Source organism: Pezoporus occidentalis, unplaced genomic scaffold (genome assembly GCF_034315485.1).
Source record: "Pezoporus occidentalis ecotype Australia unplaced genomic scaffold, CSIRO_AGI_Poc_V1 ctg22, whole genome shotgun sequence".
Taxonomy (NCBI): Eukaryota; Metazoa; Chordata; class Aves; order Psittaciformes; family Psittacidae; genus Pezoporus; species Pezoporus occidentalis.
The window spans coordinates 1,298,513-1,318,756 of NW_026914072.1; the positions used below are offsets into that span (position 1 = coordinate 1,298,513).

The 20,244-nt window shown below is 40.9% G+C and overlaps 1 long non-coding RNA gene across 2 annotated transcripts in view; it reads left to right on the forward strand.

The window, feature by feature from the left end:
• LOC134164436 (uncharacterized) overlaps positions 1 to 16,469 on the forward strand; it is a 65,109-nt gene extending 48,640 nt beyond the window's left edge. Inside the window, exons 4-6 of one of the 2 annotated variants that reach the window (XR_009965139.1) lie at positions 11,730 to 11,923; positions 16,084 to 16,256; positions 16,332 to 16,468. This is a non-coding gene — a long non-coding RNA (uncharacterized LOC134164436). Of the gene's footprint in view, positions 1 to 11,729; positions 11,924 to 16,083; positions 16,257 to 16,331 lie in introns of both variants that reach the window. The other variant, XR_009965140.1, reaches the window with a different exon arrangement.
• The last annotated feature ends 3,775 nt before the right edge of the window (positions 16,470 to 20,244 follow it).

Here is a 20,244-nt window from a genome sequence, read left to right on the forward strand (position 1 = left end):
CCTTCCGGCTAATGCCCAGTTACATCCTGGGCATGACGTGCTGTGGTATGGAATATCTCTTTGGTCAGTTTGGGTCAGGTGTCCTGTCTCTGCTTCCTCCTGGCTTCCCCTCCTCCCTGGCAGAGCATGAGGCTCACAAAATCCTTGGCCAAACCAAAACATTGCTATCACCTCTCTTCCCAGGCTGAAAGTCAAAACACTGCACTGCGCCAGCTACCAAGAAGGAGAAACATGACTGCTACTGCTGAACCCAGGACACTCATTCACCAGTGTCTTTCAATCTGCTTCTTAATAGCCCCAAAACACACAGTAAAAGCCAAACAATTAAAAAAAAAATTGACTTGAACATCAATACATGTAGAATAAAGGACCACATATATGGTCACTCCTGATTAAACCAGCAGGACCCATTTATAACAAGAATTCTCATCCACTAGGAAGAAATTAATTTTATACAGTCTACCAAAAAATAGCTTCTGACTTTTAATGGTGTGGGTTAGACCTGAATGTGATCAATGTTGCATTTCATCAACAATAACTTTTATTATTTAGTTTCTTTAAACACTCAATATTCTGCTACAGGCTACCCCTTGAATTATCTTCCTCTCTAAAATAGAATGTCCTTCAATTTCCTCTGAAAGTGGTAAGGCTGGACTTGTCCTATTGCCAGGATGAGTGAGTAAGGAGGCAAGCAGCATAGGACTCATAGAGAATATTACAGGCTTTATCAGACCAGGAGGTTAGATTGATGCTCTCTCTCTTTTTTAACCAAAGACAGTTGGAATGATGGAGGTGTGCTGACCTGCAGGAGTCAAAAAAACTTCCCGTCTGAATGTACTTTCCTGAAGCTCTCATACATTGCTATCCACATATTCCAGTTCAGTTCTTAAAACATCCTAGAAAATGCGTTAAAGTGGAGACACCAGCCTCTACAAATGAAGATACCATCATGTAAATTTCTTCTATGTACTTGGACTCTGTGCTGAGGTAGGAAGGAAAGAGCAGAATTCAGCATTCTTTATCACACAAAGGTCTGACTTCATTCTCTTAATATGATTTATATCCATGGCTTTCTTCCTTCAGGAGTTTTAGAAAATGTGGTCTAAGCTACAAAAGGAAATTATGCTAATGGTAAATGTTTGGGAGGCTGTACTGTGAATTGCTGAAGATTAGAAGAACTGCACCAATAAAAATCTCTAGGTACATTAAAGAAGAAACTAAATACTCAATTCATACATTCCAGTTTGGGAAAATATAAAGATATTAATTTTGATCTAAATATTAAGTCAAATGACTTGGGCTATTAGTAGAAAGTTACACTTACAGACTAAACCCACCTTGGTCCTAGAAGTCACCACCTCTCAGTAAAACCTTATCTAAGCATGCTGGATTTTGAGAAATTACAAGAAAAGCAAGCCTGTGTGTGTTTGTGTGTGCTCAGCATAAAATCTTCAAGAAAATGGAAATACAAGACTTTAAATCTTTTTTCGTTATAGTGTTACAACATACCACTCAGTATCTCCTTGAAACAATAATCGTTGCTACTCAGGATAGCAAAGTGTATTTCCTTCAGTACTTTAAGAGATTTCTCCAGGCAATCATGGAAAATACTTTCCTGATTTAAGAATGAAAATGGTCTTGTTAGAATTTTTGGCACATGTAGTATCTGAATAGAGTTATAAAACAACTGTATGAATTCAGAAATATTATCCTTCGGCTCAAAATTCATGCTGTAAAATCAGAATCACAGGCAAAATGATATTTAAACGAAAAAAAAATATGTACCTATATTCTTAGAAGCTCAACTGCATCCAAGACAGTACCATGAGTATTCCTGTATTTCCAAGCTTTTTATTCTTTATGGGTAAGGCCAAAGTGGTAGACCTGTTTTTAAAATCAGAAATAAACTTGACCTAATCCCTTTTCAGTGCTGCCCTGAAAGCAAATACAAGGATTGCCCAGAGATAAATGAAAGTCAGTGCTTCTAATGGTTCAAACAACAGCTCTTTCATAATTCCTGTCTATAAATGGGAATTGAAAACTGTTCTTACTGGCTGTTCTTACCTCCTTACAGGACTTACCCTTAAATTCTGACTCAGCCAGCAACTTCAGAGAGAGCAAGATCAAATCCTGAAAGAATAAAAGCTCTCAGTGGATAGGAAAGAAAAATAGATATAAATCAGAAATTAAAATTCTTGTAAGATATTTCTGAGTAGTGCAATTGAAACAATAAAATTCCTGGTTTGCAGCTGAAGCCTCAGAAATGCAGCTACAGTATTAAATAGAGCCATTATAATAATAAAGAATCAAAATTACATAGTTCCAATATAATTCACAAAATTCATTAAACTCCTGGTAACTTATTTTCATTGCAAAGCTTGAAAACATAGCAGCAAATGAATGAAACTCATCCAGTCCCATGACTGATATTGATATATAACTTCAGATAACACAAATGAACACATTTGTCAAAGTTTCTTTCACATACTGGATAAAATGGAAATATTAAAAACTTCAAGACATCCTGAATGGTGCAGGCAATCTTATTCTCTGAAGCAATGCTGCCATCTTGCGAGGGAAATACCTAAGTCAAAGTTTTCATTTTCTAGATTTACCCTAAGTGACCAGGGGTTTGTGAGACAGAGAGGTAGGGAATCAGCAAGGACCTGAATTGAACATTTGTTCTCACTCCATATAAACAGGTCTTTGTCTGGAAAAGATGTGATAAGCAATACTGTTCAAGAACTAAGAATTCCTAAAAGTAAGCTTTATCTTCAGTAGCAAACAGAACATTCAACACTGCAGTGGTGAATTCAAAACTAAGTAAACCTGCATTTCAGGTGAAAATGAAAGCAAAGGACAGCCCATGCTAAAAGTTGCTGAATTGCCCTGCCTTTCTTTTAGCTTCCACTATGCAGCTGGGATCTTGTGCTGACAAACTGGAAGACCCAAGAAATAAATAAAAAAAAAACAAACCAAAACACAACCTAAAAAAAACCCCAGAAAACAAACACCACAGGTGTCCTGGGTTCAGCAGTAGCAGTCATGGTTTTCCTTTGTGGTAGCGGGTGCAGTGCTGTGTTTTGACTTCCAGCCTGGGAACAGTATTGGTGAAGCTGATGTTTTCGGTTGTTGCTAAGTGATGTTTACCCTGACCAAGGACTTTGTGAGGCTCATGCTCTGCCAGGGAGGAGCGGAGGCTGTGAGGAAGCGGAGATGGGGCGCCTGACCCAGGCTAGCCAAGGAGGTATTCCATACCACAGCACGTCATGCCCGGGAGTTACCCGGAAGGACACAGGCTTCCGGGTGGGACTCGTTTCTTGGCCGGTGGTATCGTATTCTCTTCCCTTGTTATTTTCTCTTATCATTGTTGTAGTTGGTAGTAGAGGTGGTGATTTGTGTTGTACATTGGTTGCTGGACTGTTCTTGTCTCAACCCGCAGGAGGTGCACTCTTTCGATCCTCCTCCCCGTTCCTCCGGGAGCGGGGAAGGGGAGAGCCCCAGTGGGGGGGGGCTCGATTGTTGTCAGCCCGGCACCACTCACTGGAAGTGAGTGAACAAGTTGCCTGACTGGGTTTAAACCAGGACAGTTCTTTCTGGTGCCCAACGTGGGGCACGAGGGGTTGAGATAACGACAGATCTGACTGGATTAATAGTCACTCCTCACAATGATAGACAGGTTTTGCCATGAGACAAGGAGGCACAAAAATACAAAATGTAATCAGTTCTAAGTAACGTTAAGATCGATGGCTTTGTAATGGAAAATAACTGTGGTGCTTGAAGGTAGTTGACATAGTTTCAGGCCCTCAGGACATCAGTACAAAAGGTGTGAGAAAAGCAGAATAGAAGGACAGGACCTGGGGATGGGGAGTATCTGGTACTAGCAGATGTCCAGGGTGGGCACAGATAAACTAACTGATAAGTAAAAGGACAGGATGATTGCTATGCTTGGGGTATTAATAAACCCATTAAGCTGGTGTAAGCATCTAGGAGCAGATGTCCAGGATGAGAGCAGTTAAACTAACTGATAAGTAGCAGGCCAGGACTATTGCTATGTCTGTAATGTTAATTAAGCTTGTTGGGAAAAGTAAACGACCCTTAAAGACCACCACATTTTTGTATGCATGCCGGAAACTTTTTGGAAAATGATGTAATTATGCTTAGTGACCATATAAGGATGACCTGTATAGCAATTCGGGGACACAGGTTAGGAGGAGCTATCCCCCTGTCTCCCAGCGCCGCAATAAAGAATACCTGCTTATCAACTTGAAACTCTGTTGGCGAGTTTGTTCCGGGAGTTTTCTCCGAATCAGCCATGAGTTACCGGGTAACGGAAAAGAAAAGCAGGGGTTGTTAAGGATTTTTGTTGTGTTTGTTTGTTTGTTTGCGGGGGGGGGGGGGGGGAAGGAGAGAGGATGCTCGGTGGATAGGCTTCAAAAATTATGGAACAGCAGAGAGAGAGGGTAGCATTTTTAAGAAACAAATCTTAAGGCTGACACAGCCTCGTTAATCTGATTGGACCGTACTTGTTTTAAAACAGACATGTTCCCCCTCATTTGTGAGCGTTCACAAAAAAGGGCTGGAAGCAACAGCAGCAGGACCATCCCAAATCGCAGAGACCACAGTCAGTATTTCAGACCAATTATATCACCCAATATTCTCACATATTTGGGGACACTGAGAGCACTCACTAAGAACAATAGGGACACATAGCACCAGGTCATTATCCAGCCTCAGCCACCACATACACAGAAATACTGTATTACAAAAGAGGCATATCTTTGGGGAGAGCGGTGTCAGAATTTATTTTAATTTTTTAAATGTAAGAACCACTAAAGTTGCTATGAATTCTACCTTCTAACTTCCATCACTGGCAGTAAAAATCTAGGACCCTGTCCTGGGTTCAGCAGTAGCTGAAAGTTTCTCCTTCGTGGTAGCTGGTGCAGTGCTGTGTTTTGACTTCCAGCCTGGGAACAATGCTGGTGAAACCGATGTTTTCGGTTGTTGCTAAGTGATGCTTACCCTGACCAAGGACTTTGTGAGGCTCATGCTCTGCCAGGGAGGAGGGGAAGCTGTGAGGAAGCAGAGATGGGGCGCCTGACCCAGGCTAGCCAAGGAGGTATTCCATACCACAGCACGTCATGCCCGGGGTGAGAGAGAGCCGCCTCCAAAGGCTGAGGGACTTTTTCTCTCTTGCAATTGCTTTGTCAATTCCCCCTTCTCTAGCAAGTGATCCCAGCTGCTTGGCTTCTGTACCTTCTAGTTCATGACCATCAGCCCCATTGTCCCAGCATCGGAGTAACCAGGTGATGATGTGCTCCCCTGGTTGACGGGTAAAATCTTTTCGCATATTCCGCAGCTGGGTTGAGGTCCGAGGTCGAGAAGTTACCTCTTCTTCTTCTTCGTCATGTGATGATGACTCCTGATCAGATTCTGGACCGAGTGGTGAATTCATTGTTTCTTCATCTCGCTTCACCTTTCTTGCCTCCTTTTTGCTTGTTCTCTTGCGTACAGGGGCAACCAATATTGGTACGAATTGGTCCTCTGGTTTGGCTGCAGTGATTATCACTGTGGTTTGAGTAGCAACTGTACTTGTTGCTGGGGGTGGTGCAGCTGCTGTGCTTGGAGCTGGGGTAACCATGCTGTCGCAGTCGAAGTTTGAGCAGCTGCTGTACTTGCCACTGGGGTAGCTGCGCTGTTCATTGCAGCCAAAGTTTGAGTAGCGACTGTTGCTTTGCCCTCAGATCTGCCGACATGCTTTTCCTTTTGAAGGTGCTGGATAGTGTTGAACAAGGCCCTGTAAGCATAGGCCAAGCCCCAGCACGTTGCCGTGATTTGTCCATCTCTGGTATGGCCAGAATGACCACACACCTCATTTAAGTGTTTTACTAATTCTTCTGGATTTTGCAGTTGTTCGGTAGTGAAATTCCAAAGTACTGGAAGGGCCCACTAACCTAGATACTTGCCCATACTATCCCACACACCCTGCCACTCATGGCTGTCCAGCCTCAGGGAAAATCTCTTGGTCCTCCTACATCGTCGTTTGACCCCAGACAAGACCCAAACCTGACTCTGCTTAACTCTTGAAATCAATCGTGGGCAAAACACATTCTGTATGCCTGCTAGCATGGTGATTCCCATCACCATCAGCAAACAAGTCTCAACAGCATTAAAAGGCCATTCAAAAACTTCAAAACTCTCAAATGTAAATGGTCTGGGGGGACGACTGGGAGGGTAAAAGGATGTCTCCTTCACAGGTTGAGCACCTGAGAAGGAGAAAAAAGATGTGTAATTGCTAAGCACCTCCATCATATACCTCCCAAAGTATAAAGGTGGTGACCACACTGGGAACATAAGCCAGATCAGTTTCATGATCAATGATTCTATTGTATTACAAGTCATTACCATAAAGTACAATGGGACAAAAACCTTAGCCCAAGCCCCACACTTGAAAAACACTAACACAGCAAATACCGGATGGAAGTAAGATACGATATCCTGAAACTGTGAGATCAAGAGGAACAACCTTGAGAGCCAATAAATCAGCTCCGGACAGATCTGTCGTTATCTCAGCCCCTCGGGCCCCACGTTGGGCACCAGAAAGAACTGTCCTGGTTTAAACCCTAGCCAGACAGCTTATTCACTCACTCCCAGTGAGTGGTGCCAGGCTGAGAGCAATCGAGGGTTCCCCCCCCCCCCCCCGGGGCTCTCCCCTTCCCCGCTCCCGGAGGAACGGGGAGGAGGATCGAAAGGGTGCAACTCCCACGGGTTGAGACAAGAACAGTCCAGCAACCAATGTACAACACAAAACACCACCGCTACCACCAATGACAACAATGATAAGAGAAAATAACAAGGGAAGAGAATACGATACCACTGGCCAAGAAACGAGTCCCACCCGGAAGCCCGTGTCCTTCTGGGTAACTCCCAGTTACCCCCCACCCCGGGCATGACGTGCTTTGGTATGGAATACCTCCTTGGCCAGCCCGGGTCAGGCGCCCCATCTCCGCTTCCTCACAGCTTCCCCTCCTCCCTGGCAGAGCATGAGCCTCACAAAGTCCTTGGTCAGGGTAAGCATCACTTAGCAACAACCAAAAACATCGGTTTCACCAACATTGTTCCCAGGCTGGCAGTCAAAACACAGCACTTCTCCAGCTACCACAAAGGAGAAAGGTGACTGCTACTGCTGAACCCAGGACAAGGCTCAAGTTGTTAATAAGTCTCACCTTCACTGTTGTCAATGAAAGATGTTAAACAGGTACTCTTACTCCATTTTAAATAAGAAAAAGGTTTTCGTGTAGCTATTCAGACACAAAAAAAAAACCAAACAAACAACAAAAAAAAACCAACAACAAAACAAACCCTAGTTTACTGAAGAGAGCAAGTTTGTAATAAGAGATCATTACAGAAGCTTGTATTTTAGCCACAGTGAGATATTCCAGATCTGGCATAAAAATAAAACATGAACAAGGCAAGTAAAATTTTTGGATTAGTGTTATATTATTTTTTAAAAGAGCAAGAACATGGAGCATTTCTTTCTCATACTTTAAACTCCTTTAAATTTGCTAGACCTACACCAAAGTTTCATTCCATTCAGTTTTCTGCCTCTCATTCTCCTTTTCCCCAAAACAAAGTCAAAGCACTATTAACTAGACAGAAATACAAATTTGCCAGGTGTTCCTTGAAAATAACAAAAGAAATAGACATCTTAATATAACCTACATAAATTTACTACAGTTCCTACAGTATCATAAAATAATAGCACAAATGTTTTTCTATAGTGCTGGCAAAATCCTTATCTATTTAGTTGAACTTTGTTTCCAACTACAGAATTTAACACTAACATTGAAACATTGCCACTGAGTTTCAGTTACTCAGCTAAGAACCTAATTAAACTATTTCCATCTCAGAAGTTATGAAAGGGTATATTTTTATAATGCATCCTAACTAGCTGATGATGTAGAATGGAGCTGAGAAATCTCTGGGCATTACTGTGCAGAAAGCCTGGGGAGAATACAGAACTCAGTAAGGTAAATGAAGCATTCTTTATCTCTGCTAGAAGTGTTATAGTTTCAATACAAAAGCATACTTCTTCCCAACCCACTCACTACATTCTACTATACTGAAATAATAAGTGAACCTTTGCAGCCTCCAGTGAATACATGTAAATACATTCCTTTCAGTTTGCTCAGCAGTGGAACAAGGATGTTTCAGTCTTATTAAATTCCTGGTGGTTGTTTTTTGGTTTGTTTTGTTGTAGGGTGTGGTTTTTTACTTCCTTTTTTTTTTTTTTGTCTGTGTTCTGGCACTAGATTAATGCATGGCGCTCTAGAAAACTCAGCATCTGAATCACCTTTCACTGTAAAGAAACAAGATTAATTAAGCAGTATCTGAACATAGCTTCCCTCATGAAGCATCTGTGACATAGTGAATTCATGATTTTCTCTTTTCTGTGAAAATATTACACCTGCAGGAGGATGTTTAGTGGATCCAAATGTCTACATATGCCTAGAAAAAATGCAAAACCATCACCAGTAGCTTCTAATGAGGAAAGCACTTTTCTATTATCATAATTTGTTCTAATTCTGCCAGGCAAACTGAGGTCTAGTCACTGAATCAGTCTGCAGACATTTAATAAAAACGTGGTTAAGGCTGGAGAACTGAGTCTCTGTGTGCACTGCACACACTCTTGTTGAGGAATTTATCTTCCCCATGTCACTGTCATCCTGCAATGAGAAACCTGACTATCACAGGTTTCTCTATCCAAAGACTTGTAAGAAAACCATAAAATACCCCTACAGCACAGGGGAAGAGAGTTGGGAGGTGGTTTGGGGGGGAAGATGGGGAGGGGGAGGGTTTCAACCTCTATGTTTGTCTATTAAAGTTCTCTTTACAGAGCAATACTTGCAAAAAGAACTTCTGAATTTAAAAAGCTCTTGTCTGTGATCAATATTACTCTATACTGCTTAAGTTTTGAAAGTCATATGACAAGCTGCCTTATCCCTTTGATTCATTTCACTGAATTCAAGGCCTGAGCTTTAAGTTTCCATCTCCCATGCTGCTAGACTAGATGACAAAAGAGACACTGTACTGCCAGCACAGTTGTTTATTCCAGTAGCACTGGCTAGTAAACAACCAACAGAGACATCCTTATGTAACTTCCGGTTCTTCTCAAACCTCAATCTCATTCCACCACCAAAACAGCTCACAGCAGAATCACCAACCTCCTGTCTACAAGGTGTCTGACACCCAGGGCTGCCTCTGCAACCATGCACACACCCCTCCACGCATACAGGTTCTCTTTTATTTCATAGAGATTAGATTTACTTTTCTTTCTTTTCTACTCCCTTTGTCTCCTGTTCTTTTCAAAACTTTTTGGAATTACCTTTCACTTTGCCACATCCTTTTTTGGAGGGTTCTCTATCATCAAGATAAGATTCAAATTTACATCAAATACACAAGTCTAGTTCCTTCTTTTGCATTTAACTGGGAGAGCTTAGGAAAAGAGAATTCTTGAAATTCATGTGAAAAATATCTAGTAACTTGCAAAATGTAAAGTGCCATGAATTACATCATGCATAGTGAAGTCTACTGTTCACATGCAGCTATGTCATGATGTTCCCATATAGGCTTAAACCATATCACCATACCTGAAATTTCCATATTCTTTCATATACTTTTTGATGATAAAATGCTCACTTAGCACAAGGAAACATTGTTAGTATAATGTTAGAGCATACTATTAAAATAAAAGTATTCACTTTGTATACCCAGAGAGGGTATACACTTTGTATACTCACATAGAGCCTCTTAGGACAGTGATTGAGGAAGGTCTAATTGTGGTCTCAAAAAAACCCTTGAGCTGTTGTTTGTTTTTTTTTGTTTTGCTTTGTTTTTTTAAATGAGTTTAAGACATGTTATAAATTCAAAGAAACAAAAGGACATTGTGTGCAGTTAACCTTTCACAACAGGATTCTAAGATCTAGTACCTTTTAATGTATAGATATATCTAGTGTACAGTAGAAAAAACTGCCCAAGTTACACTCTTAACTCTGGATTCAAAATAGCAGCACTCATCCATACTCTATCTCAGGATTGGCATACGTGGCATACCTCTGAGTTTAGATATTTCAGCTATAACAGAGTATGTTTGCTATGTAGTACTAGCTAATGTTAATAAATAAAAAGTAGCATATAATAAATAGAAGAACTCCCCCCCTTAAAAATGTAAGAAAATGCAAAGTAGTTAATGAAATCTAAGCAGCAGTTCAAAATCACAAATCCCAACTACTTCCAAGATTTAAGGCTGCAGCAACACTCAGATACATTAAATCTCTTACGTATTTAACAATAACAGTTACAGACTCCTGAAACGTACACAGGCAAATAGTCATGGGTACAACAGGATCAAACAACATAACCATGTATTCAAAACCATACTTCTCACATCTCAAGACTTTATATGGATGAAGAGAGTACTGCATAAGAAATACCAGCTTGGGTATTTACTTCATACCTAGCTCTTTAGTTTTGCCTATGAATGCCCAGCAGATATTAAAGTTTTAAAAATATTTCTTCATACTGCATACTAGTACCAAACTAATTCTGTGGTTGAAGCATCTTACCTAACTGTTTTACAACATAACACTGCCTGTAAAAAGTCATTAAGCAATCCAAGTACAATGAGTGGCATCATTCTCAGTCACGTGATGGATTTGAAATAGCCACTGCAGCACAGTGAGCTAGCAATTAGTATGAAATTTCCCCAAATATTCACTTCTGTTGGAGATTTTAAATAGTGTGTTCACTTTCATTCTTACTGCTTTCACTTTTTTCCCTTCCTCAAATTAAATTACAAAATAAAAAAAAAAATATATATAAAAAAAAAAAGCTAGTTACTTCACCCTAAGGTAAAGCCATGGTTTAAGCAGCCAGAGAACCAGAATCCAACTAGTAGTAGTGGGGCTTTGGGAATTGTTTCTTATGCCATGAATTTCTTATGTCCAAAAATTAAATCACAAAAAACATCTTCAGAACACCTTTTCATGAACATTATTTTATTCCTTTTAACATAGGAATTCTTGCTTTATTAACTATTTACTAAAGTTGCCCTTTCACTTTTCGAAAGAGGCACCATAAAACTGCTATTTACTGCTGAGGAGTGTACAAAAGGACCCTAGAGGTCCTTAAAAAATGTTAAATCCAGTTTCACTGTGCAGAAATATAACAATCAAAAGGATAATAGTCCTTGTATGAGACTGCAGGCAATAACTACTGTACCAAGGCTGCCACGAACATGAATGTTTTTATGAGGCAGGTAAAGCTTTATTAACCTCTTCATGCCTAAAACATGTATACTACATTAGTGCCATCCTGAATAATTTCAAAGACATGAAAATAAGTAACAGAAGGCAGATTAACAAAACACAGGCCACTAGTTTCAGTCCATCCTTGAAAAAAAATCCAGGACCAGCAAGAAAAGGAAGAGGCTGAAGGTGCAGCACTAAAATAGAGAAGACCAGATTGAAGGATGTACTAGCAAAAATTTTGCCATTAGGAAAGCATGTTATAGTTGGGCTTTTATTTTTTCCTAGAATTCAGTGGTCAGAACAAACACAAAAGCCATAAAAGACAACTATGACTGACTTTATTCTATTCACTTGTAAATTCTTGGGCAGTTTTGACACTAACCCTCTGATGATCTGATTCTTACACTTTCCCCATTTCAGAAACCCTCCTAGACTAAAAAATAAATCTGCAATACAACCAAGATCTTGGATGCAGAACATGATTGGGTTTTCATTGTATATGCAAGTTTTCCTGGAAACAGAAGTAAAACTAGAACAGCAAAAACTTCATGAATGGTTTTGGCTCACACTTATCCTGGTAGCATTCCCATCAGGAAGTCTGAAATTTCATTTCAGTAAATATTTCCATTACCAGTGGTATCGAAAGCACAGTTCTGTATGCCAGTTAGTACTTAAATTTTACGGGATGCTTAATGGAATCTTTTGTTACCATAAGGAACACAAACCCAGCACATATGCAAAGGCACGGGGCATGAAAGGCACACATTTCCAGTGCAAGGGCATAGATTAATCCCATATGTAAAACACTGTGGTAAATACTACAGTATCCAGCCTACTATTATATTTATGGCACTGAGACCCTTCTAATTCACACACCCCTGCATTCCATGGATGCACCCTTCATTACTAGCCAGCCAAACCATAAACACAATGAGTGCTCTTCCTTTAACACTGCTGTATAGAAGAACCCTTTCCCAGAGAGCTAAATCTCATGAATGGATTTGGATCCAATCCAGATGATCTGGAATTTGTCTCTACCTATTGGGCATCTCTGGTAGACATGCTTATACCTAACAGGTCCTATTAAGAAGCCCGGTTTAAATCAGAATAGGCAAATGGGTGTGCATCTAACTTAGAACAGCTGGCACAATTCATTGCAAAGAAGTAACAGCATAAAAATAAATTTATTTCCCACACTAACAGCAAACGGGAGAGTCAAATTAGCATAAATGTGTACACATTTCAAAGCCCTGCAAGCCAAGGCTTCTAACAAAAATGATGAGGAAACACACCTGCTCTCCAGACCATTTTCTCACAAAGGCTATGATGACAAGCAAGGACAGTAGCTACAAATTTCTGTGTTTTATTATTTTTCCCATGTCAATTCAGTGCAACCAACAGATGAATTCCAAACATTTAAATGTCAATTAAAGAAAACCTGAAAATCAATATGCATGGGAACAAAATGATTGGTTTTAGAAACTACATTCTTTGTTAAGACTCACTGCCTAGTGCTTTGTCTTAATGTTTCACCCAGCAGAGACACTACCAGTTGCACAGACCCCACATTCTTACAGGCCACTTACAGTCACGTCTGAATACAAAATACAACAGCCAAGAGCCTGTGGCATGTCCTTATATATATCCCAAGCAACACAGGAGACAACTTGCTAGGAGATTTCAAAGGGCATTTTACCAACATCAGGCTACTCTGTACACAAGTCCCTGCCCAGCCTGACTCATGCTGCGTCCACACTAACATCTTCCACATTTGCCCTGTCCTTGCCAGAGCTCCAGTGCTGGCAGCTGGTCTAGACTGGCAGCTGACATTTTAAATGCTATGCAAGACCTCTGGCACCTCCCTCCACTGCTGCCAAAGGTAATGCTACAGTAATTTGTGCAATAGCTTAGCAACCCCCACAGCAGACTATCCCTTAAAGCGCAAGAAAGCTGTAGATGCTCAAGGGACAGCCTATTGCAAAACAGGGACAAGGCAGAGCTTGGAGAACTACAGTGCCAGCAGCAGGTTTTAGACTGAGCCTCCCAACAGCTATGCACACACCACCTAAAAGCTACTTTAGAAACACCTCACTGCAGGATGCTCTGAGCCCCTACCACGGTGTATGTAGACTGTCCAAGGAGAAAGCTACAGGGCTGCAAACACATGGCCCTCCTGTGACAGACAGGAGAACGCCCTGTCATGAGGAATCACAATGCATGAAGAGCAACTCCTCTCCCCACAGCAGTCCTAACCCAGTTATAAAATAACCCAGGCCATGCCAAAATACTCCTCAAAATATAAGATTCCTCCCATCACCAGTGGAAGAAAATGATTAGTGAGGGCACAGAGCAAAGCAGAAAGACACCACGTTAAACACTGCCAGTAAGCAGCATTCATGAAGAAATGGGAAGAGAGGTAACAGACCCCTCCTGCTTTCCACCCCCTCCTCAGTACAGAAGGCTGGCTGTACAGAGAGGGCAGAGGCAGATCATGTCATAAGGCAGCCCAGAGCACAGATCTTGCTGCAGGTGTACTCCCCTTGCACTCAAAGCCATGACACAGCACACTCAAAATATGCCAACTGCTGCAATTCCTTCCCTCCCTTCAGTGAGAGATGAGGTGAAGCCCAAGCAGCTGCAAGCTACTGCTTTATGCTGATAATCATGACACCTTATGAAGAAAAGGTGAAGAAAACATGTTTCATCCAAGGGAAGGCCAGCTAGGAGCTTCAACCCAGGATGAAGTTCCCTATGTGCTAGGACTTGCTGAGGATGGGAAACCACTTCCTGCTTGTCCAAAGAGCACTATAATTAGCACTTGCTTGTAATATTAAACATCACTAGATTTGATCTAAAGGGTTACTGGGAACCCCTAATGCAAACCTGAGCTATTTAAATCCCCTGGACCCAAGGGCAGCTATAAATACTTTGGGTATCCATTTCGAGAGCAGCCCATGTGAACCTAAGTTACTCTGTTATTTTTGCACATTACATAGTCTTATTTAGTGCTGCCTTTGCATGCTTACATGACTCTCAAACAGCAATTCCTCATGTGCAGTAAGTGTTAATGCAATGTTTTTAAATACATTGGCTATGTCACTGTGAGCTTTTGCTGAACCTCTGAAATAAATGAACTGTTCTGGTGACTGACATTACCACCATGGTATGCATTCAGGGCAACTCTCCTTTCTTCTTGCTTTCCCACAGGTAAGCCTTTGCTGTGCATAGAGATGCCTTCCCCCCGCCATCTCCCAGTCTTGGAGAAGGGGTTAGATAACATACTAGCCCATATTCCAGAGAGGATATATGCAGTACACTTCTAGTCTGCATATTTAAAAAGCAGATTTCCATGCATGATACCAGCTCACATGTTTACAAACTCTCAGGCCACAAAGTGGAAGTTGGCCTGCTAGTGCATTGACACCAAGAAGGTTTCGACAAGTGCATCAGGAGACCAAATTTTTTTTGCACAGACTACTAACGCTAGAAACTGATCTCCAGTTTTAAGTACTGAGTGTTTGAAAAGGTAAACCGAACATATAAAAGAATTAGTGTGACTAAAGAAATACATGGGCCTTCAAAACTCTCTGCAGGATTTCTATTTCTCTTTACAACTGTAATTTCAGTATCATACTTCTTTGGGAATTCATACATAAGATTAATGCTATCATGCAAAAGAAAGCTAACTTCCTGAGATAACATCTGAACACCTGGTGTCTCAAAACCAGAGCAAAAATATAATCTTTAGCAACAATGTCAATGAATCTTAGCTGCTAATTAAAATAATCCCCTACTGGTTTTGATGAAAAAGGTCTGGGTATGAATTACCATATCAGAGGACAGAAAAGCACTTGCATGCTCGTCAAGATTATAGGATAAAACACTGCTTAAGAACAGCAGAACACTATGTTCAGTACTTAAACCCAAGTTTTTTCTTAATCTCTTGAAGTTTAACTTCAGAGGGCTGCTTGCTTACCTATCTACCTACTAAACCTACAACACCAACTACAATGGTCTTCCTAAAGTGAAAGAATATTTTTCCCATGGGAAATCTCACATTTAAAGCTTTAATTTCCCACAGCATTCTCAGCTCTCAGAAACTGATTCCTAAAATTCTGCACACACTACTTTAGAAAGTGAAGACTACAAAAACCTTTTTTTTTTAAGATACAGATAATAGAAAATTTAATGATTCCTTACCTTTAAATTAATATCTTGATTCCAGCACTTAATACATTCAAGAAACAGTCCCAAATGCTAAAATATAAAAGCTTCCTTCTAACAAAAGGTAGACGAGAGTTAAAAAATAATCAGACTTCCCTTTTCAAAGATTTCAATTTACTCTTTAGCCTTTAATTGACCTGCTTGGTATTTGGGAGCCAAGATCAAGGAAATAAAAATCTATCAAAAATCACCTTTAAAGATGCAGAATTCTGTAATTTTCCCTTTTTTACTTTACACAAAAACCACTTGTTCTCCGCAATAAACCTGCCCTTTTCTCCCCTCCTCCTACTTCCATTCCCATCCATATAAGGGCCAAATTTACTGGGGGGGTTGGGTTTTTGGGGGTGGTTGGCTGTTGGTTCTCCCCCTCCCCTTATAGAAAGGCCCGGATGGTGCACTCAGCAGGCTACAGATTTTCAAACAAATGCTTCAAAACTTCCTGTGCAGTTCTGGAAATGTTACTCAGGACTCAAACCAGCAAACATACCTGAGTGCAATGAACTGCTGGATAGTGGTATCCTGAACTTTCACACATCTTTTCTTATATCAGTAGATGTGAACTTACTAAAGGCCAAAAAGTGGAGAGCCTTCAGCTGTTTTTTCTTGAAATGCTGACAATGCAGAAGAGCTTGAAAAACACTGCGTCAGTATGGCTACATTTCTATTGCTGGCAAATACAGAATGGCTATGTCATTTTGATAATTCATCAGCAACTTGCCACAGGTTGCAAACTTCAGGTTTGGGGCTTTTGGTTTGGTTTGTGTGTGTTTGTTGGTTGGGTATTCTTTTTTTTAACAGAACAATGCAGAAGAAAACAAGCACCTCAATGCTGACGCTACAAACAGGGCCACCAACCTCTGAAACAGGAAATGAGTCTCCTACCAACAGCCTATTTGAAAAATCAAAACTGAAGAGTTTCAGAAAAGACATCCCAAAACCTCTTCAGAGAGGCTTTCTACTTCAAACAGGTAGGATAAAATTACTTTGGAAAGAAGTATCGGTTCGTATTCTGACATTTGCCTGTTTCTTAAGATTTTGCACCCCTACAGTTCTTATCATATAACTGCATCTGAAAGAGCTAGACAGCAGCACTCCCTCCATTTAGTTTTTAAAACTTTTGTCATTATTTGTTAAATCTTGCATATTGATGTCAGAACAGGAGTGACAGAATTCTTACACTGAGGAGAAATTCTTAAAGCATAAACATTAAAGAGGCTGGAAGAGGGGGCAGGTATCCCATTCCCAGACTAATTTTAAAGTTCATTATCTTGCATAATGAAGGTCTCCCATTTACTCTAACAGAGTGATGTTGCATAACTGTATTTCCACTAGTAAGATGCATACATTAGTGTTGTAAGTATTGACCAGAACTAGCTAAGTGTCATTGGCTGGAAATTGCTACACTCCTGCACTTGCAACCTTCATTAATGCATCCCTGAACCATAGTTTTCCTGGTTCAGCAGTAGCAGTCATTTTTCTCCTTCTTAGTAGCTGGTGCAGTGCTGTGTTTCTGACTTTCAGCCTGGGAACAGTGCTGATAACACCAATGTTTTTAGCTGCCGCTTAGTAATGTTTAGTCTGACCAAGGACTTTCTGAGTCTCATGCTCTGCCAGGGAGGAGGGGAAGCCAGGAGGAAGCAGAGACAGGACACCTGACCCAAACTAGCCAAAGAGGTATTGCATACCACAGCATGTCACGGCCAGCATATAAGCTGGGGGTAGTTATCCGGAAGAGCTAGATCACTGCTTGGTCAGGCTGGGTATCGGTCGGCGGGTGGTGAGCGGTTGTATTCTCTTCCCATGTTATTTCCTTTATCATTATTATTATTGGTGGTAGCAGCAGTGGTTTGTGTTATACCTTCGTTACTGGACTGTTCTTATCTCAGCTCGTGGGAGTTACATTTTCAATTCTCCTCCCCATCCCTCTGGGAATGGGGGGAGGAAGAAGTGGGGGGAGTGAGTGAGCTGCGTGGCTGAGTGGGCTTAAACCACAACAATAGTTTATCAACAGCCTAAGAAGTTTACCTGTAACTGCAAATCCAGCATAATTTTTAGAGACCAATTTTTCTTCTTCACAATAGTAACAAGTTAAACCTGTGGTATGTTAAATCAGTCTCTACATAAAGCTAAGATTTCCCTTCACGAAACCATAATTCTGAGCATTCCTCTTGAAGAAGTCTCATGTAAAGAGATTAAATACTGTAGCATCAACAAATTACAACAGCTCCTGAAAATTTAATTATTAACTAGAGCTTATTACTCCATTAAAGATGTTTCATGATACACTAGATGTTTGCACAGTTTTGAAGGTTGGCAGGAGAATGTAACAGTATTTCTTCATAAAACAAACTCCTGATTCTTATCTAGTAGGCACATGTTTGTGGTAGCTACCTCGTTATCCCAATAGAACAATATATTTTAAAGTAATTCAGTCCCATAGTTTTGCCCCTTGTTAAGTACAAATGGCAGCAAAAAAAGAACCAAACCCCAACATAAGGACATAACACTTTGGAAAGTCAAAAGAACTTTCAAAAGTGATACCCTCGGGGCTTCTCATTACTGAATTCTGTATTCCGTACAGAACAGAGGAAGAATCCTCAAAGCTCCAGCGGTTTTGAGGTATGTGTCCTCAAAAAAAAAAAGGCGGAGGAGGCTCCCAGACAGTGCTTTGATGATTGTGTAACTTTTACGGCTTGAGTTCTCTTCAACTCAAGTACTTGCTCACTAATCTCACGGATCTTTGGACACTGCTAAACAGAAGATCACCAGGCAGCTGGGCTTCAAATACCTACACATGTTGACACTATTTTTCATTTACTTGTAATCATACCTTTTCTCGCTTACAAAAGTTCCCCTCAGAAAAACTTCAGCTCAATCTCAAACCTTTTAATCAAAACCACACTAATAATAACCTTCTTTTCTAACAGACACAAGTTCGTTAAGTCCATACTTTCTTACATCTTAAATAACTTGTTTGCATATTTTTCTCTCTTGTGGAGAGGTATCTCCACAACCCTCTGCTTAACATGAAGTATCATTAAAAGCAAGAGACTCTTCAGGATCTTGCCTTGATGCTTGATTTCACCACATTAGAACTCAAATGTCTAAGGTGAGGGGCTTTCAGGTGCAACATATTTTAAAACTAGAGGGCGAGAGGTCCTGTCTCAAAGAACCTCCCAACCTTTACTAAATAAACACCCCAATGTAATTACATATTATGTCATGAAAAACAGGCCAAAAATACACTTAAAAAAAGCTTCCAGTTGAGTTTTCAATGAGGGTATTTCTTTGTTTAGCTCAAGGCGAACAACTGAGAAAAAGGAAACTTAGCACCTACCATAGGAAACTTGAAACATGAAAATAAAACTACTGACTTTTTTTTTCCAAGACTTCTTTGAAGTGCTTTTTAAAGTGTTAATATAGTACACTAACATAAATACTAATAACATATCCTGACTCCAAACCATGCTATTTCTCTCACCTTTGAAAAAGGAGGAATCTGAGAAGTTACATATTTTGAACATTAAAAAGGAGGCAATTTAATTTTCCTAGTCACAAAAGATTTCAAAAAACCTTCAATACAGTGGGCTTTGAAAATTACCCTAAACACAAAATTTCTTGGACTTAAAACCAAAAGGCATCCTCAATTCTGCATGTTTCCACAAGAGGACACTAAAATAACAAGAAAAATAGTTTTACAAAAATGTACCACTCCATTCACCACGTAGATTCGTTTCACTTATGAATTATTCTGCAATGAAGTAGACATTAATGTATAATTGCATTTCTACTAATGTGCATTTTAATCATTCTAGTGATTGGTATTTGGCTTTTAGTGTGCCTCAAGTAGCATGACAAACATGTATTTAAGCTTGTTGTAGACAAAAATCAACAGCCAAGTGATGCCACAGAAGTAACCTTTCATTTGAAGACTATTAACCCTAAATTCACATAGAAGTAAGCACATGCCTAACTTCACAGTACCACTTCAAAGCACAACTGGCCATCAAGAAGAGGGCCTGCTCAGTTGTGCTTACTTCTCCCACTCAAGTCCCCTAACTCCAATCCAAGCTGGTCATATCCAGACGTGAGGGAAAAACAAAAGCACGCAACTGAGTTAAACAGAGAAAAGCGCAGCCCGTGTGCCTCGTAGCTCTGGGAGAGCACCTCGCAGGGGCAGAGCGGGCTGAAAGAAAGCAGGCGTTACAGAGCAAGGGCAGGCTGGGTCCTAGGCCTCCCATTACCTCAGGACAAGGGACCAGCCATGGAGCCCTGCTTCTGGGAGCCCCCCGCGCCGACAGAAGCCCTAGAAAGCTCTTTCCCACACCTGCAGGCCATGTTCTCCAGACGTGCTACCTCCTCCTTGCTTACCTACCACAATTCAGTTTTAATCACTTGCTACTCTCCCCACTGCCCGGCCTCTCCACAGGCGGCGTTTCCCACGAAGGGAGGTGCGAAACGCCAGTCGAACACCATCTGCAACTCTGCCCTGACCGCCTGCAGGAATTACATCTACTACACCGCTCCTCATGCTTGGTGTACAACTGCGCACCTCAGCCGAGAAACCCTAATACGCCACCGCCACAGCAAGGCAGACGTGAGGACGGAGTTCAATCGATTCTCGCGAGAGCAGTGCCGGTGGCCATTTTCCCCATTGATTGGCGGCGGCCGCGGGGGGGTGGGGGTTGTGCTGCTGCCCCCACCGGCTGGG